The sequence below is a fragment of the Thalassophryne amazonica genome, chromosome 6 (assembly GCF_902500255.1).
Source record: "Thalassophryne amazonica chromosome 6, fThaAma1.1, whole genome shotgun sequence".
In the NCBI taxonomy this organism is placed as follows: domain Eukaryota; kingdom Metazoa; phylum Chordata; class Actinopteri; order Batrachoidiformes; family Batrachoididae; genus Thalassophryne; species Thalassophryne amazonica.
Window position 1 is genome coordinate 94,290,618 of NC_047108.1, and position 13,132 is coordinate 94,303,749.

The window sequence follows — 13,132 nt, forward strand, 5'->3', positions numbered from 1 at the left end:
GAGAACACTACAAGTGACCAATCAAATGCATGTCAGTGACTGGGTGTACTTGAGAACAAATTAAAATGTATTGTATCCACTGTGATATTAAGAATTCTGTGTGTCTTCCATAAATGCTACTACTAATTATGATGATAAAAAACAAATCCTCAATAAAAAAAAAAAAGTGCTGGCTCTAAAAAGAACCTTTTTTCTTGGGTCTTGTAGTTTTGTTTGTCTCACTAACACCTGCCCCCACATTTTAAATTTTTTTGGCTTGTCAATAAAATATTTAGCTGGTCAGCAGGAGAGAGGAGGGGATGTGAGAGATGCGGCAGCAGGAGGATAGGTGAGCAGCAGTGCACGAGTTTTTTTTTTTTTTTTTTTTCTTAACGGTGCCTTCCTTTGAGGCTAACTGGGGCTTTTCCCATCTGTTGTTGTCTGGACAGAGGTTTGCAGCATCCCTTGAGAGCTCTGCTGCAAATTTACAAGAACTGATTCTGCTTAGCAAAACACAGGCTGTCTAGTAACCCCACCTTTCTGTACGGTTGGTAATACTACATGAGCTATGGCATGACTGCCATAACAACAATTCAGTTTGACTGGATCCAAGTGATTCGTTACTTTCAGTACCAAGAAGAACATGATACGGGCATGTCATTGTTGTTTGTATTATTCATCATTGCGTGTGTGTGTGTGTGTGTTAAATAACTTATTTTGTGTTAGCGGGAGAAAACATTCATTGTCTGTAATGCTTACATCAGTCAAGAGTCTCATTATTGGGGCTGGACCCTGTCCAAGCATTCATAGGGTAAAAGGCTGGGTGCACCCTGGGCAGGTTGTCTGTCTGTTGCAGGGCACATGTAGACAGATGCCTTCACACTTGCACTCATACCTACGGTCATTTTGCAGTTTCCAGTTCACCTAACCTGCATGCCTTTGGAAGTAGGAAGAAGCCGGACACCCGGAGGGAACCCACTCAAACATGGGGAGAACATGCAAACTCTACCCAGACAGGGTCTGGTGTGAAGTGATCCCACAACTTTCTGTGAGATAAAAGCACTAACCGCAAAACCACCATGCTGCCCAGTAGAACGCATTCTCAACAAAACCAGGGCGAATAAACTGTCACTCTCATTGAAATATTGAAAACAACTAGAGTAGTAACCTGTGAAATCTGCAACGTCACATCATGAACACTGAGCTGGACCCATTGCTGTACTGCAGAGTACTTTTTTATTACTTGAGTTGATGTGGAATTTGTGTGTCATGTAGCAATTTTCCCTTTGCATACAAGGATTTTTTTTTATGACTTTGGAGTAGAGTGGTATTCCTGGACCATTGAGTTATTTAAAGTGTAACTGAATGAACTTTTCTCAGAAGCATTCACAAATTTCACAGATTTGTGCTTAATCTGTGCTTCCCAAGATTTCTACGTGAAGTGTGGAACTTAACTTGTACTCTTACAACCCCAATTCCAATGATGTTGGGACGTTGTGTGAAATGTAAATAAAAACCGGAATAAAATGATTTGCAAATCCTCTTCAACCTATATTCAATTTAATACACCACAAAGACTAGATATTTAATAAAAGAGAAAAATAACTGGTGCAACACAGAAATAAGTGCTGGAAAGTTTAATAAGGTGCTGAAAACAAAAATATACAGTAAGGTGCAATAATGTGATGTAACAGTGGTAAACATACCACTGTCCCAGCTTTTTTGAAACGTGTTGCAAGCATCCATTTCAAAATGAGCAAATATTTGCACAAAAACAATAAAATTTATCAGTTTGAACATTAAATATCTTGTCTTTGTAGTGTACGAGGTCTATTAGAAAAGTATCCGACCTTATCATTTTTTTCAAAAACCATATGGATTTGAATCACGTGTGATTACATCAGACATGCTTGAACCGTCGTGGGCATGCAAGAGTTTTTTCACGCCTGTCAGTTACGTCATTCGCCTGTGGGCAGTCTTTGAGTGAGGAGTGGCCCACCCTCTCGTCGATTTTTTTTTTTTTTTTTTTTTTTTTTTTTTCTCTTCATTGTTTAGGAATGGCTCAGAGACTGCTGCTTTGTTTGATCAAAATTTTTTCAAAACTGTAAGGCACAACTGAGTGGACACCATTAGATAAATTCAGCTGGTTTTCGGTAAAAATTTTAACGGCTGATGAGAGATTTTGGTCTGGTAGTGTCGCCGTAATGATGGCCCACAGTGCCTGACGGCGATCTGTGCTTCGAGGCGGCAGCGTCTCGCCGTTTCAAGTTGAAAACTTCTACATTTCAGGCTCTGTTAAGCCAGTAAGTCATCAGAGAACAGAGAACTTTCAGAAGAAGTCGGCATGAGGAGTTTATTCGGACCTTCCATTGTTAACGGACATTTTGTAATGAAAGAACGTGCGGGCAGAGTCGCATGTCGGGCCGGACCCGACCGCGGGGGGTCGCGACAGGAAAAACACCTCCGTTGGAAACCTTAACGGGCAAGTTGGAACATGCCCAAGCTGTTAAACAATTTCTCAGTTACTCACTTGTTGAAAGCCATCAAAAGCCGCCTGAATTTTACAAATGGTTTTCAACACGGAGGTGTTTTTCCTGTCGCGGCGCACACAGATTTGCCGAGTCGTCACAGAAACGACTCGGCGAATTTGCGCGCAGGTCTTTCATTAAAAAATGTCCTTAAACAGTGGAATGTCCGCATACAGTCCTCATGCCGGCCTCTTCTGAATCTTCTCTGTTCTCTCACGACGTCCTGGGTGAATTAAGCCTTAAATTAGGATGTTTTCAGGTCGAAACAGGCCGACGACGGCACCTGGAAGCGCTGCACGACGTCCCGCTCCGTGGGAAGTCCTTACACCGACAGAAACACCCCATAATCTCTCATTAGCCGTTAAACTTTTCACCGAAAACCAGCTTAATTTCTCGAATAGTGTCCACTCGGATATTCCTCACAGGTCCAGAAAAAATTTTGATAAAGCAACGCGCGCCGTCTCGAGCAGCGTGTGAAACAAAGGAATTCAGCCGAGGGCGGGACCACATCTCACTCAAGGCCTGCCCACAGGGAAATGATGTCACCGACACGCGTGAAAAAACTCACGCATGCGCATGAGAGTTCAAGCATGATTTGCACATCATTGTATTCTGTTTTTATTTACATTTTACACAACGTCCCAACATTCATTGGAAGTGAGGTTGTACTTAGAAATGTGTGTAAGTATATACACAGCTATGACCGCACACCAAAGAGGTTTTATATATATATATATATATATATATATATATATATATAGTACTAGAGTCTGCATTCCCAAAGCTGCACACTAAATGAAAATGTCCCTTCATGGACAGCGATATGACCTCTCCTAACCTGGCAAAATATTGATAAGTTTCTGGATGTTAATGCATTTTCAATGAAGATTCGCGACTGAACACACTCAGAAAAATGCTGGCAAAATACGTGTTAAAATGCCATTTTGACCTGGATATTGAGCCAGTAAAATTAATTTACATTAAATTATCTCAGGAAAGTATTAAACTGACTCTGACACACACACATTCCCAAATATTAGTGTTGAAAGTTACACGCTGTTCAAGCTGCTGAGCTGAAGGCGTCCTGCTGCTGCTGTTCAGCGCAGCGCGGCTCCTAAAACCATTACAATATATATATATATATATTTACACAATTATCCTTTATTGCCCGAGTTTCATTCATGAAGTCAGTGGTGTGGGTACACATCTAGGTCAGATGATACAAGTATAAAGTCGATGATCGACCTCCGGCTCAGGGTGTCCTGGTGCCACGTGCACTTATGGACATGCTTGTGCTCGAACATGGTGTTCGTGATGGACAAACTGTGACTAGCACAGAAGTCCAACAACTGAACACCACTCGGGTTCAGATTGAGGAGGCCGTGCTTCCCGATCACCGCCCTCCAGGTCTCATTGTCGCCGCCCACGTGGGCGTTGAAATCTCCCAGGAGAACAATGGAGTCCCCAGTCAGAGCATTATCTAGTACCCTTCCCAGGGACTTCAAGGAGGTCAGGTACTCTGCACTGCCACTCGGCCCGTAGGCCGAGACAACAGTGAGAGACCTGTCCCCGACCCAAAGGCATAGGGATGCGGCCCTCTCGTTCACCGGGGTGAACTCCAACACATGGCGACTGAGCTGGGAAGCGATAAGCAATGCTACTCCAGCTCTCCGCCTCTCCCTGTGGGCTACGCCAGAAAAGTGGAGCGCCCAGTCCCTCTCCAGTACCAGAGCCCAAGCTGTGCATGGAAGTGAGCCCAACTATCTCTAGTCGGTATCTATCAACCTCCCGCACAAGCTCAGTCTCCTTCCTCCCCAGCGAGGTGACGTTCCACGTCCCAACAGCCAGGGGCTGTGAGCGCGGACCGGGCCGCCGGGCCACCCGCTCTCGACTGCCACCCAATGCTCTCTCCACCAGACCCCCATGGCCCCCTCTGCGGGTGGTGAACCCACAGGAAGGCGGGCCCACGTCGCTCTTTCGGGCTGAGCCCGGCGCAAGCCCCAACCCCAGGCCTGGCTCCAGGGTGGGGCCCCGGCTCCGCCATTCCGGGTGACGTCTTGTGCTTGTCTCCCATGACCAGTACAAAATCAAGGCGGCCCTTGATTTTGTACTGGTCATGGGAGACAAGCACCTTGATCTGTTTTACAATAACAATAAACATTTGTAAAACCTGATCTGTTTTACAAATGTTTATTGTCTTTGTTTTCTTGTTCTGTTGTTTTGGTGAGGAACACAAGCAACAAACGTGTTTTGTCGCCCTTATATGGCCAATTTTGGGTGTTTTTGAAAGCAAATAACCACGTATGTGCACAGGCATGTAGTTTAGAACATGGGATTTATCAGCAACTGATACTTGCTTGTTGTTTTAGCAATGTGCAATTTCACATTGAGTATGTAAGCCCCAGGTTGTAGCAAAGCAATGTTGCCAGAATGGGTGGTTTTTAATTTTATTTTGCGGGCTGAAAGCAGTTTTTGTAGAGCCTATGGACTAGAAATCATTAGTTGTATCTGGCAATATTGCAGTGGAGCTGAGATTCACAGTCACATGATCTCTCATGTTCAGCCAGCATCACCACAACACAGGTTAGATCTTACTGTGACTGAGGGGGGAAAAAAAAAAACAAGGGAAAAAGAAGGCAACATGTGGACACCTCCAGCCTTGCAATTTACTTAAGAAGATTTAGTTCCTCTAGAAAATATGTCGGAAACCAGTTGGGTTTTTAAACAGCACAACAGTGAACTTGTTTCACCACCTGCAGACTAACTACAGTGAAGAATGTGAAAGCTGTCAGACTCTGCTGCCAAAGAAAAGTGTAATTGGACAGCGCAGTCTCGTTTGAGGGTGGGCACTAAAGGGTTAAAGCCCCTTCTAAGCCTGTATATCCCACCGATGGGAAATTTCACTTTTTATTTGTGAGATACTGACAAGCCAAAATGAAGCGCATACCAGTATGGCGCATACCACTATGGATGGGTATTGATAAGATATTATTGATATCGATACCATTATTGATTCCGCTTATCGATTCGATTCCCTTAGCGATACCTCTTGTGAATTTTCTCTGTACTAAAAGTAGGCTTTACAGGTCTTCTATGTCAACAACATTTGAGTTTTAAAGTAAATAAATATGAAATTGGTCACTGGATCCTTAAACTCTGGACATAATAAACTCTACATGGTTTATCCTTGATCTCTGGACATAAATACAAATAAACAAAACTTGCAGTTTTTATCCAAAGTCCAAAAGATTTTGTCCATTTCCTTTCAGACATTATTGGCATGAATCTGAGCTGAGCTCTTGCAGCCGGTTGTGCTGCACGTCGGCATGTAAGTCATAAAGAATGCAGGACGTCTCATTTTGGGAGGAAAAACGTTTTAGTCGATTGTAGTTTGTCTGTATTACAGCGTTTGGAAACAGGTGTCATTTTATTTAAAGTGGCGATTCGCTTTGAAGTTATTAATTCTGACCGGAGTCTGTCTCGGCAGAGAGCGGTGCAGCGTTTGGAGCTGTGTGAATGGAATGGAGGACTATTCTCGTTTCTTGACTGCAACAAAACAAGAGTCCCAGTTGGTGACTTTAAACCACACAAAAGTGACTCACAATTAACATATTTAATGGCTTTGAGAGGGGTTAAGAAAGGGACTTGCCACTTCTGAAGAGTAGCGAATCAAAGAACTAACGAGCCAACAGATTGAAGCATTGCTTCATGGTTCACGCTTCAAAATGGAGCCGCGCTGCAGAAACAGTTGAACGTAGAAGAATGATCATTTTCCCAACAAACGCCCTCAAAAACAACGACTGCTCTGAAGGACCAATAAGGGAATCATTAAGCAAAAAGACTATTGATATCGGTGGATCAAATCATTTCTTAACGATACCCGAAAAGAACCGGTTCTCGATACCCAACCCTACATATGACGCAATAATCATACATCTGGGGGCAGCCCTCATATGTCCCCACCAGAAACATGGCACTCTTAGTTTTTGGGCAAATTATACAGCAGACAAAGTCAAAATGCAAAGAAAAACTGACGATGCAGTGTAAAACAGACATGTGTTGTGGTTTGTTTATGACCCAGAGCTAAAACATTTCCAGGCAGTTGTGCAGGTGAGAGAATGCAGCTATTCTGTCTAGGTGTGTAGTTGAGATACACCGATCCACAAATTTTTCACTTCTGATCTGATCCCGATACCTGAATTTGGATATCAGCTGATACCGATACTTTTCCTATCCGATACCAGAGCTCTATTTGCTTTAATATTATCATTATTGTTGCGTTTATATGAGGATTTTCTTAAAAAGGAGACCTGAAAGCTCAGCTACAATTTACCAGAAGATGTATCTAAGATGAAAGCCTAGATTTTGTTTTGGTAAAAGAATTAAGTACTTTTTTATAGACTTTTATAGCCTTATTTTTATAGACTTAAAGAGAAAAGACAGCACTCTCTGTCTGACCGTCTTGCTCCCTCCCTATCTCTGTCTGTCTCTCTCTCTGTCTCTCACTCTCTCTCATTCCCCCTCTCTGTCTCTCCTTCTCAATTTTCAATTTCAGTGGAGCTTTATTGACATGGGAACATGTTTACATTGTCAAAACAAGTGTGAAGAATAAAAATTAAAAATAGAGTTCTCTCGTTCCCTCACTTTCTGTCTCTTGTTTGCTCTCTTTCTCTCTCTAGTTTGCTGTCTCTCTTTCTCTCTCACTCGCTTTCTCTCTTCCTCTGTCTCTCTGTTTCTCTCTTGCTGTTTTCGTGCTGTGCAAACTTTGAACTTTGTGGAAACACTAAGCCTTTCAGTTGTAAAACTGTAAATTTCTAAATGTATCATCAGTGACGCTCACGCGCAGGATTTTAATGGAGACTTTTTCCCTTTCAGTGGACAGAATCTCTGTTTGGCTGTCCTCCTCAGCTGCGATCTGAGCTGGCGTTTCACATCCTTGGGATGCTGAAGTGGCTAAATTTTCAGCAACAATACAGTTAATTTTTCAGAAAATCCATGCTTGACGAACAGACAATTTTAACCCAAGAGCCGGGTGGACATTTGCAGCTTCCCACAGCTAGAGCGCTGCGGAGGAGAGCCCTCTCGAACAGCTCGGCTTCAAAAACCTCCACCTCCCCTCCTCCACCCTCCTTGTGATCGGAATCAAACAAAGCAGAGAGCAAACAACAGTTGAGAGGATTCACAGTGACTCCTTCACGTATCGGAAAACGTCGCGGGTTGGATCGGTATTTTCCGATACTTGAATTACATCGGTATCGGAAGCTGATCCAGATACCGGATCGGATCGGTTGCAACCTTAGAGTGTAGGCCAACATTTACCAACACAACAACTCCCATTTGCCTTGTCTTTCCTTCTCCACTGGGGACTAAAAAAAAAATGCACTTTCTGTGACTGTTCGGTGATTGTAGCCAAAAACAAAACAGTATACCATTTTTTCATGTGAAGTGATGCTGTGTTTTTGTTGTGCAATGGCAAGCTGTCCCCAGAGGTGGTCAGATCCCGTGATATCACGCATACACCCCTATTATGCATGCTACTGGCGTAAAATCAACGCCTCACATTTTTAGGAGGAATTTCGTATCGTATTACCATATCGTTTGAGTTTGGCCCATTTCAGGTTCAGGTACAGGTTCAGGTAACTTTATTTGTACCCGTAGGTAGATTTGGCTTGCAGCAAACAGAAAACAGAAAAAAGGCGTCCATGTTAGTCAACACAACAACAACAATAAAAAACACTAAAAATACTAACAAAGAACATACACAAAACAAGTTAACAAACACCACCAAGGACTCACAACCTTAAATCCACTAAAAAGATGGTCAGCTTAAAACTAGTGTGCAAAGGGCAAATAAATAAATAAGTATATAAATATCTAAATATAACCATATGCAAACCTACTAAGATGTGTTCAGTTGCACAATTGCTGCTGGGACAAAACTACTCCTGTAGCGTTTTGTTCTACACCTTGGGACTCTAAACCTATGGCCAGAAGGTAGAAGCTGAAATTCATTAGCCAGGGGGTGGGAGTCATCAACTATAATGCAGTTGGTTATCCGCTGTAATTGTTTAGTGTACAGGGACTCTAAACTCAGCTGCGATTCACCAATCAACCGACTGGACCATTTAATGATCTGACTCAGTCTGTTCCTATCCTTCAATGTCAAACTGCCAAATCATGCCACCAAAGAAAAAGCTAAAACAGATTCAATAAAAGCACGGTAAAATAGTGTTAACATGGTTCGGCCAATGTGAAAATACGACAGTTTCCTGAGACAGAACAAGCGCTGATGTCCCTTCCTACACACCGCCTCACAGTTTGCCTCAAACTTCAGCGAATCATCAATAATAGTCCCAAGGTATTTATAAGTTTTCACAATTCCAACTGGTTGACCATTCATTGTGTTGCCAGGTGTGCTACCATTCTTCCTAAAATCAATGACCATATCTTTAGTTTTAGATATATTAATCTGAAGATATGAGTCCTCACACCATTTAATAAAATGGTCAACTACAGGACCGTGGCTACTCTCATTATCCCGCAGCAGACTGACAATCACTGTATCATCCGCGTATTTTAAAATGAACCTGTTTTTAAAAGTGCTCTGACACATACTGGTATAGAGAATAAATAACAGAGGTGAGAGCACACACCCTTGTGGCGAGCCAGTAGAACACACTGTTTGATAAAATCCCGTTTGGCGCCTTGAGACGGCTTTTGCTGTGATTTGGCGCATTATAAGCTAATTAAATTTTACCAGACTTATGGCCCTTGATTGACACTCCATCAGTTTCATGATATGAGTGGGTGCCTGCGTTCTAAAATCAACGCCGGTCTCACTTGTAGGAGGAATTTTGTGATACTTGGTAGAAATCCTTGTTATAAGTTGTTAATATGCATATTATCATATTGTTCGAATTGGGCCCATTTTACTAGAGTTATGGCCCTTGGTTAACAAATCTAGACTCCGTCAGTTTCATGATGCATTCTGAAATCATCTCCTCTCACACTTTTAGAAGGAATTTCATGAACCCTTGTACAAGTCCTTGTTATAGTTTGGTAATACATATATTATCATATTGTTCAAGTTGGACCTATTTTACCAGACTTATGGCCCTTGATTAACAAATCTAGACTCCCTCAGTTTCACGAGTGGATCCCTGCATTCTGAAAACTCCCCTGACACCTTTAGGAGGAATTTCATGAAACCTTGTACAAGTCCTTGTTATAGGTTGGTAATACAAATACTATCATATTTGTTTGACTTAAGGCGCATCATAGAAAATTCCTTTTCATTTATATATTTCAATTCAGAGTTTGAACAGTTTAATGTTGAAAAGTAATATACTTGTTGTACCCTGTGATTCATTAGCAAGAAATGTTTCTTTTGACATATATGAAAGAAATTCTTCACTAGCTCATTTTACATTTTTTCTATAAGTGTGAATAGCTGATGTGTGTTGACAAAACAAATGTCATCAAACACCTTGAAATGTTATCAGAATGTACCAAGCACTTGTACTAAAACCACATTTGCCAGCGGACAATGTGCTTTCAGAGCACTCTTGTTTGTACTTGCGCACATGCTAAATTTTGTTCATGCAACCACATTTAGAACCTTTTGTACACATAGTTTTTCATAACCTGGTGAGATTGCATCAGAATTTTGGCTCTCTGTTGGGACTGTTTACACAGAGACTGCTACCTGCTGCTTTGGACTTTGAACTAATAGTCTTTTTCAAGACTTTTTTACTTTTTTACCTTTTTTTTTTTTTTTTTTTTTTTTACTTTTTTACTTGACTCTACTGGTGGTCGGCTCTCACTGCGGTATTGTATCACTTCTTGTTCCGGAGCACAGCGGTGTTTTTCTGTATCTGTTAGCTGTTTGATCTGCGCAGTTAGATTGATCTAGTTATCTAGATTACGATTTGTTTCCCAGTGTAATCTTTACGTGCCTTAACTAAAGCACTCCTTCTGCTGAATCACCTCTAAATTATTTACACATTATTCGCTTTGCGTGTTTTTAGGAATCCGCTAGCTTAGCGTAGCTACTAGCTCTTAGCCGATTTAGCATGGCGGCTTCTCCTGTCTCTCCCGCACTTTTCTGCTCTGGGTGTGAAATGTTTAGTTATTCCTCGGCCTCCTTTAGCAGTAATGGTACTTGTAATAAGTGTAGCTTATTCGTAGCTTTGGAGGCCAGGCTGGGCGAATTGGAGACTCGGCTCCGCACCGTGGAAAATTCTACAGCTAGCAAGGCCCCTGTAGTCGGTGCGGACCAAGGTAGCTTAGCCGCCGTTAGTTCCCCCCTGGCAGATCCCGAGCAGCCGGGAAAGCAGGCCGACTGGGTGACTGTGAGGAGGAAGCGTAGCCCTAAACAGAAGCCCCGTGTACACCGCCAACCCGTTCACATCTTTAACCGTTTTTCCCCACTCGACGATACACCCGCCGAGGATCAAACTCTGGTTATTGGCGACTCTGTTTTGAGAAATGTGAAGTTAGCGACACCAGCAACCATAGTCAATTGTCTTCCGGGGGCCAGAGCAGGCGACATTGAAGGAAATTTGAAACTGCTGGCTAAGGCTAAGCGTAAATTTGGTAAGATTGTAATTCACGTCGGCAGTAATGACACCCGGTTACGCCAATCGGAGGTCACTAAAATTAACATTGAATCGGTGTGTAACTTTGCAAAAACAATGTCGGACTCTGTAGTTTTCTCTGGGCCCCTCCCCAATCAGACCGGGAGTGACATGTTTAGCCGCATGTTCTCCTTGAATTGCTGGCTGTCTGAGTGGTGTCCAAAAAATGAGGTGGGCTTCATAGATAATTGGCAAAGCTTCTGGGGAAAACCTGGTCTTGTTAGGAGAGACGGCAGCCATCCCACTTTGGATGGAGCAGCTCTCATTTCTAGAAATCTGGCCAATTTTCTTAAATCCTCCAAACCGTGACTATCCAGGGTTGGGACCAGGAAGCAGAGTTGTAGTCTTACACACCTCTCTGCAGCTTCTCTCCCCCTGCCATCCCCTCATTACCCCATCCCCGTAGAGATGGTGCCTGCTCCCAGACTACCAATAACCAGCAAAAATCTATTTAAGCATAAAAATTCAAAAAGAAAAAATAATATAGCACCTTCAACTGCACCACAGACTAAAACAGTTAAATGTGGTCTATTAAACATTAGGTCTCTCTCTTCTAAGTCCCTGTTGGTAAATGATATAATAATTGATCAACATATTGATTTATTCTGCCTAACAGAAACCTGGTTACAGCAGGATGAATATGTTAGTTTAAATGAGTCAACACCCCCGAGTCACACTAACTGTCAGAATGCTCGTAGCACGGGCCGGGGTGGAGGATTAGCAGCAATCTTCCATTCCAGCTTATTAATTAATCCAAAACCCAGACAGAGCTTTAATTCATTTGAAAGCTTGTCTCTTAGTCTTGTCCATCCAAATTGGAAGTCCCAAAAACCAGTTTTATTTGTTATTATCTATCGTCCACCTGGTCGTTACTGTGAGTTTCTCTGTGAATTTTCAGACCTTTTGTCTGACTTAGTGCTTAGCTCAGATAAGATAATTATAGTGGGCGATTTTAACATCCACACAGATGCTGAGAATGACAGCCTCAACACTGCATTTAATCTATTATTAGACTCTATTGGCTTTGCTCAAAAAGTAAATGAGTCCACCCACCACTTTAATCATATCTTAGATCTTGTTCTGACTTATGGTATGGAAATAGAAGACTTAACAGTATTCCCTGATAACTCCCTTCTGTCTGATCATTTCTTAATAACATTTACATTTACTCTGATGGACTACCCAGCAGTGGGGAATAAGTTTCATTACACTAGAAGTCTTTCAGAAAGCGCTGTAACTAGGTTTAAGGATATGATTCCTTCTTTATGTTCTCTAATGCCATATACCAACACAGTGCAGAGTAGCTACCTAAACTCTGTAAGGGAGATAGAGTATCTCGTCAATAGTTTTACATCCTCATTGAAGACAACTTTGGATGCTGTAGCTCCTCTGAAAAAGAGAGCTTTAAATCAGAAGTGTCTGACTCCGTGGTATAACTCACAAACTCGTAGCTTAAAGCAGATAACCCGTAAGTTGGAGAGGAAATGGCGTCTCACTAATTTAGAAGATCTTCACTTAGCCTGGAAAAAGAGTCTGTTGCTCTATAAAAAAGCCCTTCGTAAAGCTAGGACATCTTTCTACTCATCACTAATTGAAGAAAATAAGAACAACCCCAGGTTTCTTTTCAGCACTGTAGCCAGGCTGACAAAGAGTCAGAGCTCTATTGAGCTGAGTATTCCATTAACTTTAACTAGTAATGACTTCATGACTTTCTTTGCTAACAAAATTTTAACTATTAGAGAAAAAATTACTCATAACCATCCCAAAGACGTATCGTTATCTTTGGCTGCTTTCAGTGATGCCGGTATTTGGTTAGACTCTTTCTCTCCGATTGTTCTGTCTGAGTTATTCTCATTAGTTACTTCATCCAAACCATCAACATGTTTATTAGACCCCATTCCTACCAGGCTGCTCAAGGAAGCCCTACCATTATTTAATGCTTCGATCTTAAATATGATCAATCTATCTTTGTTAGTTGGCTATGTACCA

The 13,132-nt window shown here is 42.0% G+C and overlaps 1 protein-coding gene across 3 annotated transcripts in view; it reads left to right on the forward strand.

The window, feature by feature from the left end:
- Positions 1-13,132, forward strand: part of LOC117512666 (nuclear receptor coactivator 3-like) — a 179,868-nt gene that overhangs the window by 23,100 nt on the left and 143,636 nt on the right. The gene's annotated exons all lie outside the window — the stretch shown is intronic.